The sequence below is a fragment of the Ranitomeya imitator genome, chromosome 1, assembly GCF_032444005.1.
Source record: "Ranitomeya imitator isolate aRanImi1 chromosome 1, aRanImi1.pri, whole genome shotgun sequence".
NCBI lineage: Eukaryota > Metazoa > Chordata > Amphibia > Anura > Dendrobatidae > Ranitomeya > Ranitomeya imitator.
This window is the reverse complement of record NC_091282.1, coordinates 1021187411-1021207469: the sequence shown is the minus strand read 5'-3', so window position 1 is coordinate 1021207469 and position 20059 is coordinate 1021187411.

Genomic DNA, 20059 nt, shown 5'->3' with positions numbered 1-20059 from the left:
AATTAAAGCTGCCAAAAAGGAAACAGAGAAGCACATTGCTAAGGAGAGTAAAACTAATCCCAAACTGTTCTTCAAGTATATCAATAGTAAAAGAATAAAAACTGAAAATGTAGGCCCCTTAAAAAATAGTGAGGAAAGAATGGTTGTAGATGACGAGGAAAAAGCTAACATATTAAACACCTTCTTCTCCACGGTATTCACGGTGGAAAATGAAATGCTAGGTGAAATCCCAAGAAACAATGAAAACCCTATATTAAGGGTCACCAATCTAACCCAAGAAGAGGTGCGAAATCGGCTAAATAAGATTAAAATAGATAAATCTCCGGGTCCGGATGGCATACACCCACGAGTACTAAGAGAACTAAGTAATGTAATAGATAAACCATTATTTCTTATTTTTAGGGACTCTATAGCGACAGGGTCTGTTCCGCAGGACTGGCGCATAGCAAATGTGGTGCCAATATTCAAAAAGGGCTCTAAAAGTGAACCTGGAAATTATAGGCCAGTAAGTCTAACCTCTATTGTTGGTAAAATATTTGAAGGGTTTCTGAGGGATGTTATTCTGGATTATCTCAATGAGAATAACTGTTTACCTCCATATCAGCATGGGTTTATGAGAAATCGCTCCTGTCAAACCAATCTAATCAGTTTTTATGAAGAGGTAAGCTATAGGCTGGACCACGGTGAGTCATTGGACGTGGTATATCTCGATTTTTCCAAAGCGTTTGATACCGTGCCGCACAAGAGGTTGGTACACAAAATGAGAATGCTTTGTCTGGGGGAAAATGTGTGTAAATGGGTTAGTAACTGGCTTAGTGATAGAAAGCAGAGGGTGGTTATAAATGGTATAGTCTCTAACTGGGTCGCTGTGACCAGTGGGGTACCGCAGGGGTCGGTATTGGGAGCTGTTCTCTTCAACATATTCATTAATGATCTGGTAGAAGGTTTACACAGTAAAATATCGATATTTGCAGATGATACAAACTATGTAAAGCAGTTAATACAAGAGAAGATAGTATTCTGCTACAGATGGATCTGGATAAGTTGGAAACTTGGGCTGAAAGGTGGCAGATGAGGTTTAACAATGATAAATGTAAGGTTATACACATGGGAAGAAGGAATCAATATCACCATTACACACTGAATGGGAAACCACTGGGTAAATCTGACAGGGAGAAGGACTTGGGGATCCTAGTCTACTATATAAAGCTGAATGTGTGTATGTGTGTGTGTATGTGTGTGTGTATGTCCGGGATTGGCATCTGCACCGTCGCAGCTACAGCCACAAAATTTTGCACAGTCACACGTCTGGACCCCAGATAGTCATAGGCTATATTGTGAGGCGAAATTTTAACCCCGCGCGTTCCAATTCACCAAACAATTTTGCCCCTATCTACATAATGGGGAAAAAAGTGAAAGGAAAAGTGTTGGAGGCATCGCAGCTACATAAACAAAATTTTGCACAGTCACACGTCTGGACCCTGAGAGCATAATAGGCTATGTTGTGAGGTGAAATTTTAACCCTGCACTTTCCAATTCACCAATCAATTTTGCCCCTATCTACATAATGGGGAAAAAGTGAAATGAAAAGTGTTGGAGGCGTCGCAGCTACAGCCACAAAATTTTGTACAGTCACACGTCTGGACCCTGAGAGCGTCATAGGCTATGTTGTGAGGTGAAATTTTAACTCCGCGCTTTCCAATTCACCAAACTATTTTTCCCCTATCTACATAATGGGGAAAAGTGAAAGGAAAAGTGTTGGAGGCAAATTGGCAGCTGCCAGATGTGAACAAGGGGGACTTAAAGAATGAGAGCGATGGCGCCAAAGAGTATATACCGATCAGTTGCTAAGGTGGGGCCCCGACATGAGATACTCACCACACACGGGGATATGAACACAAACACAAAATGCGCCACACACTACCATGTGCTTGAACACATATACCACCCTCAGCACACATTTCACCACACATACACCAACCTCGCCACATAAAGGTCGAAACACAAAAGTCGCCGCTCAAAACTCACTACGCGCAAAACTCGCCACATGCAAAAAATAGGCTCACGCAAAACTCGCCACAAGTGCAAAACTCACCTCATGGAAAACTCGCCACACGCAAAACTTGCACATGCGGAAAAATTGCCACATGCACAAAATTTGCAACACACGCAAAAGTTGCCTCACACAAAACTTGCACATACTCAAAAGGCACCAGACATAAAACTCACCACGCGCAAAACTCGCCATGCGCAAAACTTGCTGCACACAACTTGCTACACTAACCTGTCACATGCAACTCGACACACAAAAAGTTGCTACACGCATGTTGCCACACAAAACTCATCTCACAAAAGTCGCTACATGCATGTCGCCACACACAACTCAACACACACAACTTGACAAACGAAACTCGCCTTAAAACACACACAAGTCTGGTATTAGCCTTCAAAAATAAAAATCTGATTAATAAGCAGACAAACTACAAGAGCAACAAATGTACCATATAGGAAATACGGCAGCTGTCAGTCACATGACCTGTCTATTATGTGTATGTGTGAGCTAATATATACTGCCAGGGGGGGAGGGCTTCCTGTTGGCTGGGGATTTATCAGGCTGCCAATTTAGCTTACAAATACTGAGGTAAAAATACTGAGCAAATAACGTGTTAATGAGGTCTAATACAGGAGATCACACAGGTATATACTATATACAGGGGAGATGACACACAGATATATACTCTATACAGGAGAGATGACACACAGGTATATACTATATAAAGGAGGAGATGACATACAGGTACATACTATATACAGGAGGAGATGACACACAGATATATACTATATACAGGGGAGATGACACACCGGTATATACTATATACAGGAGGAGATGACATACAGGTATATACTATATATAGAAGGAGATGACATACAGGTATATACTATATATAGGAGGAGATGACATACAGGTATATACTATATATAGGAGGAGATGACATACAGGAATATACTATATACAGGGGAGATGACACACAGCAGGTATATACTATATACAGGGGAGATGACATACAGGTATATACTATATACAGGAGATGACATACAGGTGTATACTATATATGAGGGAGATGACAAACATGTATATGCTGAGGTGAAAATGAGAGGTGTGAGGTGAAAATGAAAAGGTGTGAGTGCAAAATGAGAGGAGTGAGGGAAAATAGTGTAGTGATCGGAAAATGACAGATGTGAGGTTGAAAAGACAAGTGTTAGGCGGGAATGAGAGGAGTGAGGGAGAAAATGAGAGGTGTGAGGGAGAAAATGAGAGATGTGAGGGGGAAAATTAAAGATGTGATTGGGAAAATGAGAGGCGTGATGGGAAAATAAGAGAAGTGACGTGCTATAACTAACCACAGATATTTACTATGCCCAGGCAACGCCGGGCCCTTCAGCTAGTCTACTATATAAAGCTGAATGTGTGTATGTGTGTGTGTATGTGTGTGTGTGTGTATGTCCGGGATTGGCATCTGCACCGTCGCAGCTACAGCCACAAAATTTTGCACAGTCACATGTCTCGACCCCGAGAGCGTCATAGGCTACGTTGTGAGGCGAAATTTTAACCCCACGCGTTCCAATTCACCAAACAATTTTGCCCCTATCTACATAATGGGGAAAAAAGTGAAAGGAAAAGTGTTGGAGGCGTAGCAGCTACAGCCACAAAATTTTGCACAGTCACACGTCTGGACCCTTAGAGCGTCATAGGCTACGTTGTGAGGTGAAACTTTAACCCCGCGCTTTCCAATTCTCCAAACAATTTTGCCCCTATCTACATAATGGGGAAAAAGGTGAAAGGAAAAGTGTTGGAGGCGTCGAAGCTACAGCCACAAAATTTTGCACAGTCACACGTCTGGACCCCGAGAGCGTCATAGGCTATGTTGTGAGGTGAAATTTTAACCCCACGCGTTCCAATTCACCAAACAATTTTGCCCCTATCTACATAATGGGGAAAAAGTGAAATGAAAAGTGTTGGAGGAGTCGCAGCTACAGCCACAAAATTTTGCACAGTCACACGTCTGGACCCTGGGAGCGTCATAGGCTATGTTGTGAGGTGAAATTTTAACCCCGCGCTTTCCAATTCACCAAACAATTTTGCCCCTATCTACATAATGGGGAAAAAGGTGAAAGGAAAAGTGTTGGAGGCGTCGAAGCTACAGCCACAAAATTTTGCACAGTCACACGTCTGGACCCTGAGAGCGTCATAGGCTACGTTGTGAGGTGAAATTTTAACCCCGCGCGTTCCAATTCACCAAACAATTTTGCCCCTATCTACATAATGGGGAAAAAAGTGAAAGGAAAAGTGTTGGAAGCGTCGCAGCTACAGCAACAAAATTTTGCACAGTCACACGTCTGCACCCTGAGAGCGTCATAGGCTACGTTGTGAGGTGAAATTTTAACCCTGCGCTTTCCAATTCACCAAACAATTTTGCCCCTATCTACATAATGGGGAAAAAAGTGAAAGGAAAAGTGTTGGAGGCGTCGCAGCTACAGAAACAAAATTTTGCAGTCACACGTCTGGACCCTGAGAGCGTCATAGGCTACGTTGTGAGGTGAAATTTTAACCCCGCGCTTTCCAATTCACCAAACTATTTTTCCCCTATCTACATAATGGGGAAAAGTGAAAGGAAAAGTGTTGGAGGCAAATTGACAGCTGCCAGATGTGAACAAGGGGGACTTAAAGAATGAGAGCGATGGCGCCAAAGAGTATATACCGATCAGTTGCTAAGGTGGGGCCCCGACATGAGATACTCACCACACATGGGGATATGAACACACACACAAAATGCGCCACACACTACCACGTGCTTGAACACATATACCACCCTCAGCACACATTTCACCACACATACACCAACCTCGCCACATAAAAGTCGAAACACAAAAGTCACCGCTCAAAACTCGCCACATGCAAAACTAGGCTCACGCAAAACTCACCACACGTGCAAAACTCACCTCATGGGAAAACTCGCCACACGCAAAACTTGCACCCGCGGAAAAATTGCCACATGCACAAAAGTTGCAACACATGCAAAAGTTGCCTCACACAAAACTTGCACATACTCAAAAGGCACCACACATAAAACTCGCCACGCGCAAAACTTGCCATGCGCAAAACTTGCTGCACACAACTTACTACACTAACCTGTCACATGCAACTCGACACACAAAAAGTTGCTACACGCATGTCGCCACTAGTGTTGAGCGATACCTTCCGATATCGTAAAGTATCGGTATCGGATAGGATCGGCCGATATTCAAAAAATATCGGATATCGCCGATACCGATACCCGATCCCAGTGCAAGTCAATGGGACCAAAATATCGGAATTAAAATAAACCCTTTCTTTCCTTGTAGGTTCATTCTACATGAAGGAAAACAACTAAGAATAATGCAGGATGTATTTGGGGAGGTGGCGGAGACATTAAAGTCATAGAGGTTTAGCCCAATCAAATAGAATAGCATGTTTTTTTTTTTTTTAAAGACGTTCGGAGTGACAAAGATATTGACTATGTAAAAATTTTTTTATTTTGTCAGATATTGATGTTTCACTATTCCACGCCCTTCCCCTTCTTTTTTTTTTACTTTTCCCACACTTTCATCTTCATCATCATCAGCATCTTTGACATCAACTTCTTCTTCACCTTATTCATCTTCTTCTTCATCCTTTACCTTTTTTTTTTTAATATATTCTTCATATTCATTTTATTCAACTATTATTATTCTTCCTATTCTACATATTCATTTCATTCAACTGTTATTATTCTTCCTATTCTACTTCTTCATCATATTCTCATTTGTGACAGGCATTCCCGTAGTTGTTATCTATAAAAGTTGGAAGATTACACCTTCCGTTCTGCCAGTCACAAAAGTTACATTTGTCCGCGTTCAGTTTGGCCTGCAGCATCAGGCTTTATCCAGGGGCACCACGAGGAGGAACGGACTCACCCCCATACACTGCTTAGTCTTCTTCTGCATATAATTTAGATAATATCTTTTGCTCTGATATTAAGTGTTATGCTTAATGTTCTTCTGCTCTTTGTTCTGCAGCCTCTTGTTCTTCTGCTTCTCGGTCTTCCATGTCGTCGTCTCCAGGGTTGTCGTCTCCAGTGTCGTCGTCTCCGCCATCGTCGTTTCCGCCGTCGTCGTGGTCGTCATCGGGGTGGTCTTCCGGGTCGTCGACGTTAGGGTCTTCAAGTTGGAAATGTAGCAGAAGGTACAAGAAGGCTGAGAAAATGCCAAGAACCAGCTGATGGAACTGGAACTCGGATGGCTACCCGAAGGTTCAAGAGCCTATGGAACTACCGAGGACCAGCTGACGTTACTGGAACCCGGTTACTAAGCAGGAGGTACCCGTGCTAAAAAGCACTACCAAGGAACGCCTGACGTTGGCGGAACTCGGATACCCAGAAGGAGGCACCTAAGCCAAAGGCTCTGCCCGGAACCAGCTGACGGTACTGGAACCAGGATGGGGAGCAGAAGGTACAAGAGCAAAAGACACTGCCGAGAACCAGCTGACGGTACTGGAACCCGGATGGGTAGCCGAAGGTCCAAGAGCCAATGGAACTACCGAGGACCAGCTGACGTTACTGGAACCCGGTTACTAAGCAGGAGGTACCCATGCCTGAAAGCACTACCAAGGACCACCTGACGTTGGTGGAACTTGGATACCCAGAAGGAGGCACCTAAGCCAAAGGCTCTGCCCGGAACCAGCTGACGGTACTGGAACCAGGATGGGGAGCAGAAGGTACAAGAGCAAAAGACACTGCCGAGAACCAGCTGACGGTTCTGGAGCCAGGTGGTGGACCCGAAGGCCCACAGGAGAGGAGAGAACAGCTAGGCCGCGAGGCAGCCGCAGTTACCGAACCCCAACAGTCCTACAGGGGGAGCTGGGCCTACTGGCACTACAGAACCAGCCTTGACTACCAATTCACGCAGCCCACATAGGAAGCTCCTAAACTGGAGGCACCCTGGAGTTGGCTAACCCGACCGCAACACGACGGGGCAAGCATAGGCGTCTCAGCGAGCTTGACACAACCCGGATACAGCTGACGGTGCTGAAACCAGGTTTGGCACGAGGGAGTACCTGTGACAAAAACACTGACGAGAACCAGCTGGCGGTGCTGGAACCCGGATGCGTTGCCAAAGTGTGCAAGAGCCAATGGCACGACCGAGGACCAGCTGACGGTGCTGGAACCCGGTTACTAAGCTGTAGGTGCCCGCGCTTAAAAGCACTACCAAGGACCGCCTGATGTTGGCGGAACTCGGATACCCAGGAGGAGGCACCTAAGCCAAAGGCTCGGCCCGGAACCAGCTGATGGTGCTGGAACCAGGTGGTGGACCCGAAGGCCCACAGGAGAGGAGAGAACAGCTAGGCCGCGAGGCAGCCGCTGTTACTGAACCCCAACAGTCCTACAGGGGGAGCTGGGCCTACTGGCACTACAGAACCAGCCTTGACTACCAATTCATGCAGCCCACATAGGAAGCTCCTAAACTGGAGGCACCCTGGAGTTGGCTAACTCGCCGCAACACGACGGGGCAACGCATAGGTGTCTCAGTGAGTTTGACAGTACCCGGAAACAGCTGACGGTGCTGGAACCAGGCTGGGCACGAGGGAGTACCCGTGACAAAAACACTGCCGGGAACCAGCTGGCGGTGCTGGAACCCAGATGCGTTGCCCCAGTGTGCAAGAGCCAATGGCACGACCGAGGACCAGCTGACGGTGCTGGAACCCGGTTACTAAGCTGTAGGTGCCCGCGCTTAAAAGCACTACCAAGGACCGCCTGATGTTGGCGGAACTCGGATACCCAGGAGGAGGCACCTAAGCCAAAGGCTCGGCCCGGAACCAGCTGACGGTGCTGGAACCAGGTGGTGGACCCGAAGGCCCACAGGAGAGGAGAGAACAGCTAGGCCGCGAGGCAGCCGCAGTTACCGAACCCCAACAGTCCTACAGGGGGAGCTGGGCCTACTGGCACTATAGAACCAGCCTTGACTACCAATTCATGCAGCCCACATAGGAAGCTCCTAAACTGGAGGCACCCTGGAGTTGGCTAACCCGACCGCAACACGACGGGGCAAGCATAGGCGTCTCAGCGAGCTTGACACAACCCGGAAACAGCTGACAGTGCTGAAACCAGGTTTGGCACGAGGGAGTACCTGTGACAAAAACACTGCCGAGAACCAGCTGGCGGTGCTGGAACCCAGATGCGTTGCCTATTAAAGATTGTCTTCCTAGAGCCCCAACTAGCGGTGCTGAAGCAAAGGGTAAGCAGGGGGAGCAGAGTGTAGGCCGAAGCCTGCACTGGAGGCAGCTTTGTGTCTGCGTTGCGTTTGCAGGACACTTTGCCGGCTACACAGTGGGGGAACAGCTGGCATTGCTGAACCCCACTAACACAATGGCGGGTGTTTTTCTCTGTGCAGCTAGCACTTGCGGGCAAAAACTAGCGATGTTAGAGCCCGTGGTGAAGCAGGAGGAGGAGGAGAGGAGCAGAGTGTAGGCCGAAGCCTAGTTGAACCGATTTCAAAGGAAACCTTTAACCCCCCCTCAGGTGTTACAAAGTACAAGAGACACACCTTGTTCAGTATTAATGCTGCACAAGTGAAAGGTTGCTCTATTAATTTGTCTACTTGCACACGCTGAATGAAAGACGTACACAATTTAGCCCATTCTACAGTCAAACTGTAGTGGATGCGTGACTTGGCTTTTTAAGGAGACGCAGCACAGGTGTCCCAAATAACGCCTTGGTGCTTGGCGCAGCTTCCTGAGCGTTGTTATTTGCTGTACAGGAGTCTGCACTCTTGTGTTATCCCTTGGCAATGCCCTGTTAGCGCTGCCCGTCTTATGACCTCATTTCATGTTGGCCGGTGCGGTTAACGATGGCCATAAATCCCAGACCCACAGTGCCTTTTCATAAAGTCACACTGCGGTGCTGGGATTCGTGGCCTTGAGCAGTAAATATTTTGGCCGCTCACACACGTCCTTACACCTGCTTCAGACTGGGCGGCCTCTGCTGATCCCTTCTCGCATACCGCGGCCATGAGGCTGCACAGTCTGAAGAAGGCGGAAGGAGATGAGTGACGACAGGCGAACATATGCACTGCTCGTGCCCATAAACCACACCCTCGCTGACAAAATAAATAAGAAACCGAGGGGCGTTGTTTGGAGCAGGGCGGACGCACAGGCGCAGCCAGCTAACCAATGATGTCTAAAGACGGGAAGCGCTACCAAGGACGGTGCTGCGTATCATTAGAAAGGAAAGTCACACCTCAGGGACAGTGGAATGGTCTCAATGAGACACATTTTGTACGTGTTGAGTTCCACGTGGGCAAGTAGAAAAAGTCAGCCACCTTGTACAAATGCAGCATTACTGCTGTACAAGGTGGCTGTTATACATTGAAACACCTGGGGGTGGGGGGCAGGCTTCCTTCAATTTCAGTTCATGTGCCTGCGTGGCGTTTGCAGGTCACGTTGCCGGCTACACAGCAGGGGAACAGCTGGCGTTGCTGAACCCCACTAACACATTGGCTGGTGTTTTTCTCTGTGCAGCTAGCACTTCCGGTCCAAAACTAGCTGTGTTTGAGCCCAGGGGCAGCAGCAGGAGGAGAGGAGCAGAGTGTAGGCCGAAGCCTGCACTGGTGGCAGCTTTTGTTCTGTTGTGCCAGCGTGGCTTGTGCTGGACACGTTGCCGACTACACAGCAGGGGAACAGCTGGTGGTGCTGAACCCCACTGACACATCAGCTAGTGTTTTTTCTGTGTAGACAACACTTCCAGGTGGCAACTGACAGTGTTGAAACCCAGGGAATCAAAGAGGAGCAGAGTGTAGGCCGAAGCCTGCAGTGGAGCAAGTTGAAAGGGAACCTTTAACCCCCCCAGGCATTTGTTGCTGAAAGAGCCATCTTGTACAGCAGTAATACTGCACATGGAAAATGGTGGCTCTGAAAATTATGCTCCTTGCAAACGCTGAAGTACACACTCATATAATGTGTCCCCTCACACCGTCAAACCGTCCCGGAAGTGGGACTTTCCTTTGTAATGTGACACAGCACAGCCGTCATTCCAACCCCCTTGGTGCCGTGCGCCACCTCCTCAAGGTTGTTTGGTTCTGTCACGGAGCCCGCGCTGTAATGTTATCCCTTGGCCATGCACAGTTAGCGGTGCCCGTCTTCTGACATCATTTAGGTGTCAGGCTGGCAGTGCCTGTGCGTCCAAGCTGCCCGAGATCCAACCTCGCAGTGTCATCTAATGTAATCCCACTGCGGGCCAGGGATCCATGGGCATGCGCAGTGCATATCATCGCCTCTCACTCACCTCCTTCCTGCTTCTTCAGACTGTGCGGCGTCACGGCCGTGGCATGCTATTAGGGATCATCTGACGCCGCCTAGTCTGAAGAAGCGTGAAGAAGGGGAGTGAGAGGCTAGTATATGCACTGCGCATGGCCATGGATACCAGGCCCACTGTGGGATCACATTAGACGACACTGCGAGGTGGGATTTCGGGCAGCGTGGACGCACAGGCGCAGCCAGGACGACAACAAATGATGTCAGAGGATGGGCAGCGCAAACTGTGCATGGCCAAGGGATAACATAACAGCGGAGGGTCCATGACGGAATCAAACAACGCTGAGGAGGCAGCGCACGGTGCCAAGGGGGTAGCAATGACGGCTGTGCTGCGTCACATTACAAAGTAAAGTCCCACCTCCGGGACGGTTGGACGGTGTGAGGGGACACATTACATGAGTGTGTAGTTCAGCGTTTGCAAGGAGCATAATTTCAAGAGCGACCTTTTCGTTGTGCAGTATTAGTGCTGCACAAGGTGGTTCTTTCAGTAACAAACGCCTAGGGGGGGGGGGGTCCAGGTCCCCTTACATTTTAGTTGTGCCAGTGTGGCGGTCGCATGACACGTTGCCGGATACACAGCTGGGGATCAGCTGACGTTACTGAACCCCAATAACAGAGGAGCGACTGTTGACTGTGCAGACAGCACTTCCAGGCACCAAATGGCGGTGTTAGAGCCCAGGGACAGCAGGAGGAGCAGAGGAACAGAGTGTAGGCCGAAGCCTGATTGGAGAAAGTTGAAAGGGAACCTTTAACCCCCCCCCCCAAGACGTTTGTAGCTGAAAGAGCCATCTTGTGCAGCACTAAGGATGCAAAAGGAAAAGGTTGCTCTTTTAATTATGCTCCTTGCAAACACAGAAGTAAACACTAAAAATGTGTCCCCTTATACCGTTAAACCATCCCGGAGGTGCGAATTTCCTTCGTAATGGGACACAGCACAGCTGTCATTCCTATCCCCTTGGTGCCGTGCGCTGCCTCCTCAGCGTTGTTTTAAGCTGTCACGGAGCCTGCGCTGTTCTGTTATCCCTTGGCCATGCCCAATTAGCGCTGCCTGTCTTCTGACATAATTTGGTGTCAGGCTGTCAGTGCCTGTGCGTCCACGCTGCTCCAGATCCCACCTCGCAGTGTCGTCTAACGTAATCCCACTGCGGGCCTTGGATCCATGGGCATGCACAGTGCATATCCTCGACTCTCACTCCCCTCCTTCCCTCTTCTTCAGACTGTGCGGTGTCACGGTCGTGGCATGCTATTAGGGATCAGCTGACGGCGCACAGTCTAAAGAAGGCGGAGGGAGATGAGCGAGAGCCCGAGGGGAAGATATGCGCTGCGCATGCCCATGGATCCCAGGCCCGCAGTGTGATTCAATCAGAAGACACTGCGAGGCGGGATCTCTGGCAGCGCGGCCGCACAGGCGCAGCCAGCCTGACACCAAATTATGTCAGAAGACAGGCAGCGCAAATAGGGCATGGCCAAGGGATAACAGAACAGCGCAGGCTCCGTGACAGCTTAAAACAACGCTGAGGAGGCAGCGCATGGCACCAAGGGGTAGGAATGACGGCTGTGCTGCGTCACATTACGAAGGAAAGTCCCAGCTCCGGGACGGTATAACGGTATCAGTGAACACATTTTATAAGTGTTAAGCTCTGCGTGTGCAAGGAGCTAAACTAAAAGAGCTACCTTTTCCTTGTGCAGCATTACTGCTGCAGAAGATGGCTCTTTCAGTAACAAACGACGGGGGGGGGGACAGGTTCCCTTACATTTAGGTTGTTGTGCCAGCGTGGCGGTCGCAGGACACATTGCCGGCTACACAGCTGGGGATCAGCTGACGTTACTAAAACCCAATAACACTGGGTCGTATGTTTTTACTGTGCAGCCTGCACTTCTGAGCCGCAACTGGCGGTGTTGGAGCCCAGGAATAGCAGTTCAGGTGGTAGAAAGATGAACACAGCAGGAGACCTGGATGACACCCAATTACTTAATCAGGCAGAGGAGTGGCAAATTCCTGCGAGATCCAGGCCTGGTTCATTTTCAGGAAAGTAAGCCGGTCAACGTTATCGGAGGATAGTCGCATGCGACGGTCTGTTAGTACACCACCTGCGGCACTAAAGACACGTTCCGATAAGACACTAGCCGCAGGGCAAGCCAGCACCTCCAATGCATACTGGCTTAGCTCTGGCCATGTATCCAGCTTAGAGACCCAAAACTTGAATGGGGAAGAGCCGTCTGGGAGTACAGTAAGAGGGCAAGCCATGTAGTCTGTCACCATCTGACGGAACCGTTGCCTCCTGCTGACTGGAGCCGCCGGTGATGGTGTAGACATTTGGGGCGGGCACACAAAAGTGTGCCAGAGTTGTGCCATACTGGGCTTGCCTTGGGCAGAGGCACTGCTTCTGCTCCCTCTTTGGGCAGAGCCTCCCCCACTGCCTCGACGCACTGAGCTGCTTTGTAAAGCACTAGCAGCACTCCTCTCAGTTGGACTGGAGAAGATGATGGAATTCACCAGTGTGTCGTGGTACTCCTGCAATTTACGCTCCCGGGTCAACGCTGGGATGAGGTTTTGGACGTTGTCCCGGTAGCGAGGATCGAGGAGGGTGAACACCCAATAATCAGGCATGTTGAGAATGTGGTCGATGCGGCGGTCGTTTCTCAGGCACTGCAGCATGAAATCCACCATGTGCTGCAGACTGCCAACTGGCCCAGAAACGCTGTCCCCGGCTTGAGACATGATCTCTGCCCGCTCGTCATCACCCCACCCTCGCTGTACACACTGACCACTGGACAATTGTGTCGCTCCCTCCTCTGGACGGAGCTCTTCCTCCTCCATTGACTCCTCCTCATCCTCCTCACAAAGTGGTCCCTGCGTACCCCTTTGTGAGGAACCACGTGGCGCTGACTCTCCAGAAGCTGATGGAAAAGGTGACTCCTCATCCTCCACCTCTTCCACAACATCATCCCTTAACCCTTGCAAAGTTTGCTGAAGCAGGCAGATAAGGGGGACAGTCATGCTGACTAGTGCATCATCTGCACTTGCCATCCGCGTGGAATAATCAAAAGGACGCAAAACCTGGCAGACGTCCTTCATAGTGGCCCACTCTGTGGTTGTGAAGTCTGATCGGCGCTGACTGCGACTTCTTTGCGCCTGATGCAGCTGGTACTCCATAACTGCTTGCTGCTGCTCACACAACCGCTCCAACATATGTAACGTGGAATTCCACCGGGTAGGTAGGTCACATATGATGCGGTGTTCCGGAAGGCGGAATCGGCGCTGCAGAGCAGCAATGCGGGATCTTGCCAAGCTGGAACGCCGCAAGTGAGCACACTCTAGGCGGACCTTGTGCAGCAGGGCATCAAGATCCGGATAGTCCCTCAGAAAACTCTGCACAACCAAATTGAGCACATGTGCCAGACATGGGATGTGAGTGAGTTTGACAAGGGCCAAAGCTGCCACCAGATTTCGGCCATTGTCACACACTACCATGCCTGGCTGGAGATTCGCTGGCAGTAACCACACATCGCTCTCCTGCTTGATGGCATTCCAGAGCTCCTGCGCTGTGTGGCTTCGATTTCCCAATTAAACTAGTTTCAAGACGGCCTGCTGACGTTTGGTCACGGCTGTGCTCATGTCGGTCATAGGTAAACGTTCACGGGTCCATGTGGAGGTGGACTGTGACGGCTCCTGCAGAGATGATTCTGAGGAACTTGTGTAAGAGGAGGAGTCAATGCGTACAGACTGGATTCCTGCAATCCTTGGAGTGGGCAGGACACGTCCTGCGCCACTCGCACGATCTGTACCTGGCTCAACAACATTAACCCAATGGGCAGTGAGGGAAACGTATCGCCCCTGTCCATGCTGACTGGTCCACGCATCGGTGGTGAGGTGGACCTTGCTACTGACAGCGTTCAGTAGCGCATGTTTTATGTTTCCCTCAACATGCCTGTGCAGGGCAGGGACAGCTTGCCTGCTGAAGTAAAAGCGGTTGGGCACCTTGTACTGTGGGACTGCCAATGCCATCAAGTCACGGAAGCTGTCAGTCTCCACCAGCCTGAATGAGAGCATTTCCAGGGACAACAGTTTGGCAATGCCTGCATTCAGAGCCTGTGCTCGGGGGTGGTTGGCCGAGAATGCCCGCCTTTTCTCCCATGCCTGTACTACCGATGGCTGTAGAGTAGACTGGGAGTGTGAGGATGACTGGGAAGGTGGTGCTGTGGGTGGAATTACACAAGGTCTCTGGACAACAGTGCCAGAGGTTCTTCCATGGCGATCCTGGGAGGAAGCCAAACCAGCTGTGCGTGAGCTGGAGGAAGAGGCAACACGAGCTGAAGAGGTGGTAGCTGCCGCTGTTGGTTGGCCTACATCTTCAGTGTGTTTCTGTAACTTCACCGCGTGCCTGGTCCGCACATGTTTCCACATATTTGTGGTATTGAGGTTGCTGACATTTTTCCCTCTTTTTACTTTCTGATGACACAGCTTGCATTTGACAAAACAAATGTCATCTGCAACTGTGTCAAAAAAGGACCAGGCACTGCAAGTCTTGGGAGCGCCCTTTTTGGCTTTGGAAAGAGACAGGCTCCTAACGGGTGCCAAAGTGGAGGCTACAGGCTCCGCAGTCTTCCCCCTCCCTCTCCCTCTTTGGCCCGTAAGGGGAATCTCTTCCTCAGAGCTGCTCCCACCACCTTCCTGTTCCTCACGCCACGATGGGTCAACGACCTCATCATCTCCACTACCCTCTGCCACCAACTGCTCCTCCTGGGTAGTCTCGGCAGCACAGTATGCACCAGAAAGCGGCACCTGAGTTTCATCATCAGATGCGTACTGCGCTGTGGTCACCGGAAGCACTGGCCCACCCGCCTCTTCAGAGTCAGAGAGACAAAGCTGTTGGGCATCACTGCACACTGCCTCTTCTTTTATTTCTCCAATGCTGCTTGGCTGGCCCCCTGTTTCCAAGCCAAGAGATTCAGAGAACAGAAGTAGAGACGGCTCCTGTCCTGGGCTCTCTGACTGCCTGGCCAATTTGGCAGGTGGTGAAGAGACAGATGGCTGCTCTCCAGTGCTCTGTGCCTGAGAGGATGTGGCACTAACTGAAGTCGATGCCGAGGCGTTAGCTGCCATCCACCCGACAACGGCTTCAATTTGGTCTTCACGCAGCAGCGGTGCACGGTGCTCTCCGACAAAGCTGCGCATGAAGGACTGTTCCCTGCTGAAACTGAGTGATGACGAGTCACCGGTGCCCGCAGCAGGCACAGAATCACCACGTCCTCTCCCTGCTCCTCTCCCTGCTCCGCGCCCACGCCCACGTGCCTTACTCCCTGCCCTCTTCATCTTGGTTGACAGATAAAGATAAGCAGAAAAGTACTAAGGCCTTAGTGTGCTTATTCCTGAAATGCTCCTCCTAACAGGTGTAAGAAACACTAATGTTGTAAAGTGTGGACTAAACTTTATTATTTTTCAAATGTGGCCTACACAAGTGTTAAGTTGTGTTTGGTGAACTTTCCTTTTTTTTTTTCTGCAGATCGGACAACAGAGCAAGTTTAACTCACACGGGGACCGTGCAGACAGCCGTAAACGGCGCTGCAAGGCCCAAAAACCCTCCTCTAGGTTATCCTATGTAGTGTTTTTCCACTATTTAGCTGGAGACGGGTGGAAAGACACTAATAGGACATTTTTTTTTTAAATTTTAAACAGGCTGCACTATTTGAAAAAAAGGAAATTTTTTTTCAAGGTATGAGGCAGTAACGCACCCTGAGCTGAATCCAACCGGCTATGGCTGCACACAGACTACAGGGCGAGCTGCGCTCACACAGAGACCGTGCAGACAGCCGTAAACGGCGCTGCAAGGCCCAAAAAAACCCCTCTAGGTTATCCTATGTAGTGTTTTTCCACAATTTAGCTGGAGACGGGTGGAAAAACACTAATAGGAATTTTTTTTTTAAAATTTTAAACAGGCTGCACTATTTGAAAAAAAGGAAATTTTTTTTCAAGGTATGAGGCAGTAACGCACCCTGAGCTGAATCCAACCGGCTATGGCTGCACACAGACTACAGGGTGAGCTGCGCTCACACAGAGACCGTGCAGACAGCCGTAAACGGCGCTGCAAGGCCCAAAAAACCCCCACTAGGTTATTCTATGTAGTGTTTTTCCACAATTTAGCTGGAGACGGGTGGAAAAACACTAATAGGAAATTTGAGAAAAAATGTGCAGCAGGCTGCACTATGAGCAAAAAAGGACAACTGTGTGAGGCAGTGTGAACCCCCCCTGAGCTGAATACAACCGGGTATATGGCTGCACACAGCCTACAGAGTGAGCTGCACACACACACACACAGAGACCTTGCAGAACGCTGTTAAAACAGCGCTGCAAGGCAAGAGCAAGGTGAACAGTGAAGAACACACAGCGTTTTGCTAAATTAGCCTTGGGAAAGGAAAATAAAGCAATTAGCTATCTCAACTGGCCCTCAGTTAGAACACAGCGTCCTGTCCCTAACTGAAATCACAGCAGAGTGAGCGCAAAATGGCGGCAGCGTTTTTTAAAGTGCAGAGTGACATCATTTCAGCAGCCAATCACAGCCTTGCCAGTAGTTACATGCCCACCATGCTAAACAGGATGTGCCCACACTTCCAATCATTCCTCATTGGCTGCTGCGTTCAGTTTGAATTCTGGGAACTTCCGATTCCGGTATCCGATACGCGGGAAGTATCGGAATTCGGTATCGGAATTCCGATACCGCAAATATCGGCCGATACCCGATACTTGCGGTATCGGAATGCTCAACACTAGTCGCCACACAAAACTCATCTCACAAAAGTCGCTACATGCATGTCGCCACACGCAACTCAACACACACAACTTGACACACGAAACTCGCCCTAGAGCACACACAAGTCTGGTATTATCCTTCAAAAATAAAAATCTGATTAATAAGCAGACAAACTACAAGAGCAACAAATATACCATATAGGAAATACGCCAGCTGTCAGTCACATGACCTGTCTATTATGTGTATGTGTGAGCTAATATATACTGCCAAGGGGAGGGCTTCCTGTTGGCTGGGGATTTATCAGGCTGCCAATTTAGCTTACAAATACTGAGGTAAAAATACTGACCAAATAACGTGTGAACGAGGTCTAATACAGGAGGAGATGACATACAGATATATACTATGTACAGGGGAGATAACACACTGGTATATACTATATACAGGAGAGATGACACAGGTATATACTATATAGAGGAGGAGATGACATACAGGTACATACTATATACAGGAGGAGATGACATACAAGTATATACTATATACAGGAGGAGATGATACACAGGTATATACTATATACAGGAGCAGATGACCTACAAGTACATACTATATACAGGAGGAGATGACTTACAGGTATATATTATATACAGGGGAGATGACACACAGGTATATACTATATACAGAAGGAGATGACATACAGGTATATACTATATATAGGAGGAGATGACATACAGGTATATACTATATACAGGAGATGACATACAGGTGTATACTATATATAAGGGAGATGACAAACATGTATATACTGAAGTGAAAATGAGAGGTGTGAGGTGAAAATGAAAAGGTGTGAGTGCAAAATGAGAGGAGTGAGGGAAAATAGTGGAGTGATCGGAAAATGACAGATGTGAGGTCGAAATGACAAGTGTTAGGGGGGAATGAGAGGAGTGAGGGAGCAAATGAGAGGTGTGAGGGAGAAAATGAGAGATGTGAGGGGAAAAATGAAAGATGTGATTGGGAAAATGAGAGGCGTGATGGGAAAATAGGAGAAGTGAGGTGCTATAACTAACCACAGATATTTACTATGCCCAGGCAACGCCGGGCTCTTCAGCTAGTTAATGATAAACTTACATGGAGCAGCCAGTGCCAGGCAGCAGCTGCCAAGGCAAACAGGATCATGGGGTGCATTAAAAGAGGTCTGGATACACATGATGAGAGCATTATACTGCCTCTGTACAAATCCCTAGTTAGACCGCACATGGAGTACTGTGTCCAGTTTTGGGCACCGGTGCTCAGGAAGGATATAATGGAACTAGAGAGAGTACAAAGGAGGACAACAAAATTAATAAAGGGGATGGGAGAACTACAATACCCAGATAGATTAGCGAAATTAGGATTATTTAGTCTAGAAAAAAGACGACTGAGGGGCGATCTAATAACCATGTATAAGTATATAAGGGGACAATACAAATATCTCGCTGAGGATCTGTTTATACCAAGGAAGGTGACGGGCACATGGGGGCATTCTTTGCGTCTGGAGGAGAGAAGGTTTTTCCACCAACATAGAAGAGGATTCTTTACTGTTAGGGCAGTGAGAATCTGGAATTGCTTGCCTGAGGAGGTGGTGATGGTGAACTCAGTTGAAGGGTTCAAGAGAGGCCTGGATGTCTTCCTGGAGCAGAACAATATTGTATCATACAATTATTAGGTTCTGTAGAAGGATGTAGATCTGGGGATTTATTATGATGGAATATAGGCTGAACTGGATGGATAAATGTCTTTTTTCAGCCTCACTAACTATGTTACTATGTTACTATGTTACTATGTAAATTTGTGACCATAAACTTGGATTATTTGAGACTTGAATGCCAAAGTGGGCCGTGGCAAACATGAAATTGTTGTTGGAAACTTAGGACTTGATGAATGAAATGAGACTGGAAAAATATTCATTGACTTTTGTATGACTTTCCGTAATGAACGCCTTCTTCAAAAATCCCAAACAGAGACTCTACACATGGATATCACCTAATGAGGCCTATAAAAATCTAATTGACTATATATGTGTTTCCCAAAGATGCAGGATGTTGATCATTACCGCGAAAAGGCCAGAAGCTGACTGTGGAACTGATCATGAACATTTGACAGCAAAGATTAGAGTCAAGGTGTGCAAATAGGCCAGACAACAGGTCCTTTATAACTTTGATTTGAGCAACATACTTGAAGTTATTTGGAACAGTCTGCATAACCGATTTATAGCACTGGACATGGATGAAAGAAAGCCTGAAGAATTATGGACACATACTGCATAAAGAATATTACTATTGAAGAAGCCAGAAAGACAATAATAAAAGAGGCAGCAGTGAGCCATGGTTAGCAGAAGAGACCCTAAACATCATCAAAGAAAGACGAATGGCAAAAGTTAACAAGCAGGACACAGACAGCATCAGTAAAAGACTAAAGAGAACCTTTCAAGCAGACAAATATGTTTATTACCAAAATATGTGTACAGAGAAAGAAAGCGAACTTCTGAAGGGCAAGACCAGAGAGGCATACCAAAACATCAAAGAAATACGACGAATGTTTCAACCCACAGTGGGAATGTTGAAAGATGCCAACTAGAACAAACTAACTGGACCAGAAAAGATCAAGGAATGATGGAAAGAATACATGGAGCACCCCTGCAAGAACAATTCTGTGATAAGGGAAGAAATAGACTGGAAATGATAGCGAACCGAACATCTTGAAAGACAAAGTTGGCGGTACGATAAATAGTGATGAGCAAATAATAAAATATTCGGATTTGGGAAGATCGGCACAAATACTATGTAATATCCATATATTTATACCGAACAATAGATCCAATGCAAGTCAATGGGAAAGCCGAATATTTTTCTGCTGGACCCAACAAACAGGTCTAGGAGCATGAGAAAAT